Source organism: Amborella trichopoda, chromosome 8, assembly GCF_054954075.1.
Source record: "Amborella trichopoda isolate Santa Cruz 75 chromosome 8, AtrichopodaSantaCruz75HAP2 v2.0, whole genome shotgun sequence".
Lineage (NCBI taxonomy): Eukaryota > Viridiplantae > Streptophyta > Magnoliopsida > Amborellales > Amborellaceae > Amborella > Amborella trichopoda.
The window spans coordinates 8,942,003-8,953,694 of record NC_142343.1 but is presented as its reverse complement, the minus strand read 5'-3'; positions in this window follow the sequence as shown (position 1 = coordinate 8,953,694).

The following is an 11,692-nucleotide window of genomic DNA, read 5'->3' as shown; positions in this document are numbered from 1 at the left end:
CATGCAGGCTTTTCATCAGAACTTAATTTTCTTTTCAAATAACAGAAGGAATTCGATGCGCTTTAAATTTTTAATAGATAATTTCACCTTTTATTTTGCTTGTACTATTTATGAGTAACAGTTGTTGTATAAGCGAATCAAAATTTCTAGCGTGTGGTTTCAAAGGAATTCGGTGCGCTTTAAATATTTAATCGATAATTTCACCTTTTATTTTGCATGTACTATTTATGAGTAACAGTTGTATTAGCGAATCAAAATTTCTGGCGTGTGGTTTCAATAAGGTTGCAACCTTAAACAATCCAATCCAATTAAGGTGCACCTCTAAATTATACCATTAATATAATTTTGACATAAAAAATTATTAGGATGGCTTGAGAATCTAGTTTCATCTCTAATTATAAAACTCTAAACTCTAAAAAACGGTTCAAATCAAGTAGATCTATAAACATGTGAAAAGTTTAAAAATAGATGGTCTAGATAATGTGTTACAAGATATACTATTTGTCGGATTCGAATTTTTTTTTTTTTTCATATTCATACATCTCGATGTCGACATGATCACTTAAAGGGCTTTTCAACATTTGAGATGCACCTTAAGGTTGTACCTTATGTAAACTTTTTCTACATTTCTAAAATATAGTTGTCAACTCTACACCCAAATTTCTAAAATATAGTTGTGTCAACTCTACACCCAAATTTCTAAAATATAGTTGTGTCATCTCTGCAAATTAGTGCACAACTCTTCAAGCGATTCCGCATATAGTCTTATTTTTATTGTTTAAATCAGTGTCATCGACATTTTGAGATTAGGGAGCCAAATTACCTTGAGTTACTCTATGCAGCTTGGGTTATATTAAAAATTAGGAAAAATGCTAAAAAGTTGAAATATGTAATCAAGAGTAATGATCCAATGTGTTTTAAAATACCTCATATTTTTAGGTTTCATTTCACAGTAGACTCAAGACTTTAAAATATATGTTGGGGCATAAAAATTGTAGATTTTATTTCTTCTAACCCTGTGAGCTAATTTAAACTTTTTTTTTTAGGCCAAATAAATCTAAAAAGACATGCTTTTTCTAAAAGGCATCCTTCTAAACTTCTAGAGAGAACTTCTAGAGAGAGAAGGGCTTCATGGAGGTGAGAGTTATCGGGAGAAGAGAGAGAGTGAGAGACGTAGGAATAGAGAGAAAGAGAGAAGTTTGGGGTATATAAATGAAGAGAAAAGGGATTGGGTTTAGAAAGAGCATGATTTCTCACATTTGTTTAGGTTAAAAAAGAGATTTAAAGTGGCAAGGGGATAAGTGGAAATCTTTTGAAACTTTGAGTTTATCAAGAAAAAAAACTTAAAAATAAGAGATATGGAGATATTTTCCCTTCAAAAAAATTCCCAACACGAACTTGTAATCATCAAATTCATCTCGAAACTACAATCGTATGGTTGGTTCTAATATGTACTCGGTCAAGTTGCCTCGTTACAACCTTTTTATTTAACAACTTGTAATCATCAAAGTCATCCCGAAGCTAAAACCCCTTTTATTTAACAACTTCTAATCATCAAAGTCATCCCGAAGCTAGAATCGTATGGTTGGTTCCAATATGGACTCGGTCGGGTTGCCTTGTTACAACCGTTTAATTTAACAATTTTTTGGATCAATAGTTGATCTTCATCTATTTTAACCCTCAATTTAATCAATTTTAATACCAACTAATTTATGTTAGCCTTATTTCGATCCAAAATAAGTTTATTCTGATAAGTTTTTTAGTTTCAGCAAGATCTTTCCATCAAAATCTCATGACTTTTCAATCCTAAAAACCAATTCTTCCATTTGAATTTCTCTTTCAATTACTAATAAAATAAGTTGGAATTGTTTCAATTTGAAAGTGAGATTTTAAATTTCTAAAAGTTTTTGAACCCGAAATTATAAATCTTCGATTTCTCGCTCTCTCTTGTTTTTCTGAACTCTTTCAAATTTGTCGCAAAGTGTTCCTACGGCATTTAGGAAAGGTGTCTTAATATATCATTTTTTATCGTATTTTTTAATTTCTTTAAGTTATTTTTTAATAGCAAAATTTTCATTCATTTTAACTTTTTTTTATATGAGAAAACAATTGGATTCTTCCACTATTCTTGAAAAAGATTATAAAATATATTTATAAGGAAATTCTTTTTATATTTTAATTTTGAATATTCTTTGTTTTCAAACAATTAGCATGGATTTGAAATAAAACATCGTAAAACCGGAACCCCATTAGTTCACGTTAGAGATTGAGATAAAGATAAATCAGTGTGTGTTTAGAGATAGAGATAAAATTAGAATTTAAGGATAGTGATCAAGGCTTTTTTAACAGCTAATTTTTAGAGGGATTTTGGGAAACTTAGAGCGGAGGATGAGCCATACGAAGAAATTCAAAATTTAAACATCACAACCCCAAAGTGCCCTTAAGATTACAAGAAGAAAAACTTTTATTTTTCTACTCCCCAAAATATGCAGACTATAATAACATATTTCACATACTATGTGCATATTACAACCATTATAAACGTGGAGCGCATAAGCATGCTCCCGCTAGAGCACTACTAAACATTAACTCCTTCGAGATTTATTTCAGAATATTTTTTTTCGAAGCGAAATTTTGGGATCTACTTAATATTCACTAAAATAATTATTATAAGGGAAAAAAAGAAAAATTGTAAAAATTGGATACTCCTTGTTTAATCTTGAGAGCTTATTGGAATATGAGATTTTTAATTGTATTTTATTTATTTATTTATTTATTATTATTATTTTTATTGGGAGTTGGTCGCAAGAGATTACACCCCAAATTTTGGTAGCTCAAATTCTACTGAGGGAGCAAATGGACAGTATGGTCCTGTAGGAGTAACCAAATCTATTGGCCCGTGGGATTGAGGCAAGTGCGGTGACGAGGACGTGTGATCGGGCGTGTAAAGTTAAAAGATGGGACACGTCATGCTCTCATCTAAATTCCTCCTATCTATCTAATTACTCATTATTCATATTTTGCTAAGTATTTATCAATAATCGTTAAACCTTTATCGCTAATCATTTATCTTTTTGCTTTGCTATATATTAAAGTGATCGATCTTCTTGCACAGATAAAGCCTCGCGTCCAAAATTCATCCATATTCTCTTCTTTTCCTCTTAACGAAACTGCCCTTTTTTATGGAACTCTATTATTTATTATAAATCTATTCCTTCGAACCTTGTTATTCTTTTACTCCCCATTGTTATGCTTTCATTCCTTTGATCATCATTCATGAATGATCCCTTTTCCTGTTATCTTTTTCAGTCCTCTCTCTCCCTCTCTCTACTAATAAATCTCTTCCTCTCTAAAAAGTATGCAAGCCGCCTCTTACAATATCTCAACTCTCTTCCTCTTTGTGGAACTTTCTCTCTGTGATATTAGAATCTCTCTATTCTTTCTTGCTTTCTCTTTCTGAAACTTCTTTTGGCCCCTTCCTCTCTCTTTTTGGTGGGAAGCCTCTTTGGCAGGAAGAAAGATGTGTCTGGAAAGTCTTCTTTTGAATCACAAAACTGTCCTTCCACCGGAACTGTGGCTGGTGGTAGGGCGACAGCAACAACAACACGAGGATGCTGTGCAAAATCAACCTGCAACTGCAACTGCAACTGCAACTGCAACTGCAACTGCAACTGCAGAGGCAAAGGTCGAAGAGAAGAAGACGTGGTGCATCTGCTCTCCCACGAGGCATCCGGGCTCCTTTCGCTGCAGGTATCATCACAAGTACTACCAGTGGGGCAGCAAGCGAACCACCGAAGACACAGAACTCCTAGATTAGTAATTTGGTTTGCGAAGGCAGAACCATAATCTTTTTCTTCTTATTCAAAACTTAATTTTGTAGCTATGGATGGTCGAGATTGAATGAAGGGTGTGAATATTGGGAAGGGAATGATGTTACCTTCTAATAATAATGAGAAGGAAGGGGGATTTGGTAAGTTTATTTGATTCGTTGCTTTTTCATGGAGCTTTCCCTCCTATGGATGTTGATTCCTTTCGCTTGCTTTTCTTGTTTTGATATTCGATATTCGTTTTCTAGTAGTTGCTTCTGTATTGTAGGTTTATGGATGGGAGATCGGAAGTTGTAGTGCGCAAAGTCGCATTCCTTGTTTTGTTTAGGTACAGGTTCTAAGCTGGCCCAAAATAATTAGGGCTTGGGACATATAATGTGCCTCGAGGGCATGGGCGTAGTTTGGACCTCTTGTTTTAAAAGCTCCTCTCCAAATGAGCTCCTCAATTAGGTCCAATCGGCCTTGCTTCTTTTGACATTGTACTGTAGAGCTTTATAGGTGGAAGGTCGGTAGTTTTAGTGTGCAAAGTCGTTTTCTCATGGACTGGGACTCACACTAATAATATTGCTTCCTTCTCCTTGAAAGTATATTTTTTATATTTTTTTATATTTTATACGGTCCCACCTCACCCAATACTGTCAAAGCGGGGCTAGGTCCGGTTCTTGGACCCTTACCCGCTCCACCAAGTCCAACACGTGGGCCCGGATCCAAACTGAGTGTGACTCCATGGCTCATCGACTAATAATATATTTCTCTATCCACGATGAAATACACCCAAAACTGGCGTAATACATTACTACGTAATACACTACCTGTAAATGGATTGTTATTGTTTTGGGAGTATTTAGATGTGGCGGCGTAATACATTGCTACGTAATACACTACCTGCAAATGGATTGTTACTGTTTTGGTAGTATTTAGATGCATGTTTTGGTAGTATTTAGATGCAACGTACTGTTTGGGTATTATCTAGATGCACGACTGTTTGGGAAATACATTGCTACTGTTTGGTTTCTGTTGGGAAATGTATTACCAACATTTTAGTTTATGTTGGGAAATGTATTGCCAACATTTTTCCAGCACTTGCCTATAAACTATCATGTTTTTTTTTTGCTACAAAATTTCACTGAAATACAGAATTAATGTCGTCATCACACCATTCCAAAAAGATTTTCTAATAATAACATCACCATTCCAAAGATATAAAAAAATAAAGATATTAATAATCACCATTCCAAAGATAGAGAGAGTGGAAATTATTGATCTCAATCATCACCATTTTAAAGAGAGAATGAGAACATGAAATAAAATTGTCATTGTTCAACAAGATTTACTAATGTTATCATTGATATAGAAATTGATAGAGAAGTTCATCATCCACCAAAAGAGAGAGATAATATATGTGTGTATGTGTTAGAGAGTAGGTATAGCAATTCGATAACAAAAATCCCCAAGTCCAAAAACCATCCCTCTCAAATAAAGAGAGAGACGAACCCAAATAAAAAAAGTGTGGAATTCACTCCATTTTACTCCACTTTACATGTCACCACTTTCTAGAAAATACTTCGAGTTAATAAAAAACACTCGATCTTCTTCTGTCTTTTCTAAGAATCCCTCACTAATATTTATGTCTGCCATCATTTCATTATATGGTAGCATGAAGACGGGTCGAGCAAGGCCGTGGACCTGTTTAAGAGCTCTATAGACCTCTCATATATGTGGGTTTGCTGTCAGTTTCCTCAACTCCACAACTGCAGCAAAAATTTGAACATCTTAGGGTCTGTTTGGATATGAGGAAATTGGGTTTGCTGTTAGTTATTGCAAAACCAATTTGAACATCCTAGGGCCGGTTTAGATATGAGGAAATTAGGAATCTTAGATATTTGAAATCCAAGAAAATCTACTATTTGGATATGAGGAAATTAGGAATCTTAGATATTTGAAATCCAAGGAAATGTATGGATTTTCACTATCAAGAATTTTTGTCATGGATTCCTCAAATCTCTTGTTTGGATAAACTATACAAATTCATGGATTCCTTGCAATCACTTCTATGTCCATTGTTTGGTAACAAAACTTGATACGATTTCTCTCTCTAAAACTCAAAATTTGGGATAGTGTATTATAAAATGTTTGAGATAGTTTCTCTCTCTAAAATTTGATATGGTTTGTCTCTCTAAAATTTAATATACTTTCTATCCAAAATTTAAATTTTGAAATTGTCTATCTAAATTTTTTTGAGATAATTTCTCTCTCTAATATTTTTAGGTGGTTTACTTTCCCTAAAATTTAATATAGTTTCACTTTCTAAAATTTTAATATACTCTCTCTAAAACTTAAAACTTGAGATAGTTCATCTCTTCAATAATTTTGAGATAGTTTATCTCTCTAAACGTTTTTAAGTATTTTCTCTCTCTAAAATATGATATAGTTTTTCACTTTTCTGTGCTTGAAAATAGCATCTAAGTTTTATGTGCCCCATTTAATCAAATAATCTATAAGAAACAAGAAGAGAATACCTCAAAGAAGAAAGCAAATTGTTGTTCGCAATTATGGACTACAACTACGTATTTATAATACCTGGCAATGATAAAAGATATTCTAGAGCCAAGAGTTCTACTTCTAATACGAAACAAAACTAGAAATTGTACACGCTGTAAAATCAGTGCAATTATGAGTTGTAATTGAAGTCTCATAGAGGATTTGCTTCTTTAATTTCATTTATTTAATCGTAGGGGTCGAAATGAAAGGTTAGGACTAATTTTTTGCAAATTATTTAACTTTTTTTATTTAAATTTAAGGGGATTTGAAAAATAATTTACACTAATGTCATAGTTACTAATGGATGGAAAAAGTTTATATAAGGTTGCAACCTTAAAATGTAGAACTACGGATGTGCCTCAAAAATCCATTAGAAAAGGTCATTTTAATAATGAAAGACCCTCTAATTGATCATCTTGACGTCAAGATATATTATTATGAAAAAAAAAAAAAAAGAATTTTGAATCCCAGAAATAGTGTATCTTACAACACATTATCTAGACCGTCCATTTTCAAGATTTTCATATATTTATAGATCTACTTGATTTTAACCATTTTTGAAGTTTTAAATTTGATAGATATGAAAATAGATTTTGTGATAATCCTAAGAATATTTTACATCAAAATTATATGTAATGATAAAATTTGAACGTGCGTCTTAATTGGATTGTTGAAGGTTGTAACTTTATCGAAACCACACCCCTAATAGATAAGGTTTGTTTGCTCATTAAAAGATAAAATAAGCTTATCAAATTATTTTCTTGGATTAAAAAATTTAACCATTTAAAAAATATTATGTCCTTATATCTTCATAAATAAGATTTACAATCATGTAGGATTAGGATTATATTATTTTTATAAATAATAGAATAAGAATATGCAACTTGTCAATTTTTTGAATTTTCTACCTATGAATTTTATTTTTAATGAAAATACAATTTTATACTAAGGGATTTGAAAACTATTCTCTATGGATAAAGTAGTAATTTTTGTTCACTAGGAATCTTGATTTTCACTTTATTAATATTATTATCACATAATAATTAAATAGCATCTTTCCAAGTAGCCCGTGCTGGCCGATTAAGGTAAACCACGTAAATATTGTGTGCGGTAGTTAGGTTATGGCATGTAGAGAGTTGTTGTCAGTTTGGATTTTATTATTTTTATATTATTTTCCCAAATTTATTACATGATATATTGTTCTTGGTGTGTTTATTATTCTTTAAATCTAACCTCATATTTCTTGAGATCTAACTTTAATTTTGGTTAGAGATGTCGAATTTTTTATGTCAAAATATTTCATACACCTGCAAGAGTATACTATTGTCCATCTACTCCCTAGAGCAAAACATATACTAGACAAATCTTTTGGATCCCAAAATTTGGGGATATAATCTCTAAAGCCCTGTTACATACCTAAAAAAAATTAACTCTTGTTTTCATTTTTATAGAGAAAATATAATAAGAAGTTGAAATGCTTTACAATGTCATAACCCTCTGAGGCACCCTACAAAATAGAATGATCTAAGAAGGATATAATGAAATTCCTTAATTCACTCTTCGAGTTGATTTGATGGAAACAAAAAACAGTGAAAATCAATTCAAAAGGAGAGTGTTCTAATTTGAACTGTCTCTATGCTTCAATATAATTACCTAGTAAGCGCTATAGCTTGTTTCTAATCTGAATCTCCTTGTCATAAAGCATGTTATCTCTGGTCGGGATTATAACATCAAAGGCGACAACAAGGGAGAACAGGGCCGCCATTGCCACCGGTCGAGAAGCTGACGCATTAGCAGAAGAAGTGGAAGAAGATTTTGGGGAAGAAGAGGAAGAAGATTTTGGGGAGAGAAAGTTCTCCTGTGAACCAAAGGGAGAAACATCAGCTGGGGTGTGTGAAGAGTCTCAGTATCCATTAATCATATGAATATACAGATTTGTCTTTTATAGACAACTTATAAATGAAAATAATAGAAACTAAATCATAGATACCTAAACCATACCTAAACTTTTAGTAAAGTACATATACTCTATCAACCCTCCCCATAAATACTGATTGCAACATATACTTTCTATATTAACCCGATACACAATATACGTTTTCCTTTCATACCCCCCCTCAAATTCAAGATGCGAGAGAGAGCAGCTGGAGTTTGAACACTAATTACGAAAACGAGCAGTTGGATCTTTAGGTTTATACTCAAATTGCTTAATTAATAAGCACAAAAAGCAATGGCGAATCAACAAGCCTCAAGAACATTTGGTTTCAGGAACTCTTGGAATAGATCAAACAGATCCGAGAGTTGAAACACGACTCGGTCTAGAGACAGATCAGCTAGTCGAAACACAACTCGTCAGAGAGACAAATCAGAGAGTCGAAACACCACTCGGCAGAGAGGACAGATCAAAAAGTCGAAACACGACTCAACAAAGAGGACAAATCAGAGAGTCGAAACACGACTCAGAGGAGAATCGAAACACAACTCGACAGAAGTTGCACCGACTAGGTGAGCAACATACTTGTCTTGAAAATTAGCGACAATGCTTTAGCAATGAGGAATTGACTCAACTAAGATGAATCTGGCTTTGATACCATATGAAAATATTGTTTCTATTGTTACAAACTTGATTTACAATTAGAACGAAGAACCTGACCAACAGATAATAAATTCATAGCAAGAGAAGGAATATTGTAAACATTAGAAACCCTCAATTTACTGGAAAGATAAGAGGTAAGAGATATAGAGTTCATTTTTTATACTTTCAAGTGACCCCATCAATAGTATAGATAATATTAAAAAAAAGTTTATAATCAACTAGGATTGACTCATTGGAGGTCATATGGTGAGAAATTTTTGAGTCGATCAGCCAAGAGGTAGAAACAGAGTTACCTGAAAAGGAGGGAGTGGGTTCAGAAGCCAGGTGTGACTGGGAAAGCATAGAATGTACTTGTTTCAGGGTAAATGTCACAGGTAGTGAAGCAGAGTAGGACTAGGACCTCCAATTTGAGTTGGTGGGCTCTTAATCAATGGTTGACTTGTATCAACAACAACATCGAATATGAGTTTCTTCTTGTTTGGGCAGTTGTACTTGAGGTGTCCCAATTCTTTACAATAGTTACATCTGATATATGTCATATTCTTAGGAGGGACATAGTACAAATTGCACTGACTCTGTTTAGGCACATTTGATCGCTAAGGTCGGGTAGCAACAAAAACTGTTCTCCTTTAATACTTGAATTAAGAGATTTGATCTTGGTTTCTTCGACAATTATGGTCAAAGCTTGATTCAGAGTGAGGAGAGAGATTTTGTGGACGAGACCATTTCTGACACTCTCAAACTCTGGATAAAGTGGCATTAGAAATTCACTAACTTGAAATTCCTACCAGATTTGGCAATCATTTCTGCATTATGACCATTTTCAATTGCAGGTTCTATAAGTGCTAAGCATCCCAAAGTGTTTTCATGGAAGAGTAAAAATCCTGAATTGACTGCTCTCCCTATCTGAAGGAACGGACTTCCTGTACTAACTAGTACTTTCGTGCTCAGTTAGTCTAATTATAAATTTCCTCAAGAAATTTTCATGCTTCTCGAGCAGTTTTGAAAGTACTTAGATTGGTCCTTATATTACTTTCACATGAGCCCATCAACCATGCTATAACTTGAGCATTATTTATGTCCCATTCTTCCATATTTCTTGGCTCATTAGATTTTTTTTGGGTCTCATCTATGTATCCAAGGAGGTATTTGATATTCCACATAAATGAGGCTCAAAAAGTGTAGTTGGTGCCATTGGATTTATTGGGTACAAGCTGTAAAGATTTTGATTTTTCCATGAAGGGAAATGAAGGAAAGAGAGAGGTCAGGTAGAACGAGATACTTGGGGTGGTGGGTGGGTAAGAGAGACAGAAGATAGAGAGAGATCAATAGAGAGACAAGAGATAAGGAATAAAAAAGGAGTTAAAAAAACAAATAATGTGTGCAAAAGTGCCACTTATGGCAAGAAGACAAATATACTAGATGGTAGAGAGAGAAAAGAAAGCAATAAAAGTATCGAGTTATCAGAGGAGCAAATAGCACTCAAGACAGAGAAACGGCGAGAGACCTGATGCAGATGTGGCTCATTAGAAATCCTAGATCAGTTTGACGAGATCAAGAAACCAACGGTCTTCAGATGTAAAAAAGATCAATAAGGAATGAACAATAGATTTGTAAGGAATATGAGCGGAACAAAGAAACAATGATTTTCAGGGGCCCAAGTTTTACAGAGATTTTTTTTTTTTTTTGGATCAATGGTTTTCAGAGGGTTTTTCAAAGATGCGGTTCAGATCTGGCGTAGATATGACATCTAAGCTGATCGAATTATGTGGTTGAGTATCGAATCACAGATGGCGAATCTAAGTGGCTAAGGGTGAGCAACAGAGAAGTGAGTAACGATAGACCAAAAATTAGAGTAGTGAGAGAAAGAAGGAGAGATCAGAGAGAGAGAGTTGTAGATCTAAGTATATTTGGGAGTTTTCACCTTTTTTTTTTTACTTTAAGAGATGGGGACAAACGTGAAGGTCTTTGGTATTCAAAATGGTGGAGTTGAAGCAGTTGAGGGCAATCTCCTTTGCTGGACCAACCGAAGCTAATCGTCAGAGGACCTTGGAACTAGAAAAGTATCTGATTGAGGTGGGCCTATATGAGAGCGAGGAGGAGGCAGCGAAGAAAGTTGTAGAGGAGAATTGAAAAAAAAAAGAAAAAAAAAGAGACCGAGAGTCATTCAAATACCACAAACATGGTATTCTAGAAGTGTGGTTGCATTATACCATGATACAACCGTTTCATGAAATCATTGCTCATTATTTATAGGAACAGTGACTGTAAACCTTAGGTAAAAACTTAAAAATGTATTTTATTTTTATTTTAAATTATTTTTTATGCTAAAATGTTATTCATTGAAAAATGGCAAAGCACAAAAAAAACGTGTTCCAAAAATGAAATGTGTTTAAAAAGGGACACACTATTCAATCTCTATAGGAGTGTCATGCACATTTCTAAGTTGATATGTGTATCAATGTCTGCCAAGTGTCAACAAACCCTTAGACTTATGTGTCTATGTTTCAAACTAAATGAGGTTGTGACTACTAGATACTGGATAAGTGGTAATTTATAACAAGACAGAATTACAAATTACAAAAAAAAAAACAAAAAAAAAACAAGGAGTCCATAAGCTAAGATAATGGGGCGTAAATTTCATTTTCGCAATTGATTGGTACATGTGATCGTGGGTTATAAAACGCAAATAGTCCTGATATTTAGAAAAACTGCTTGATCGTTATTT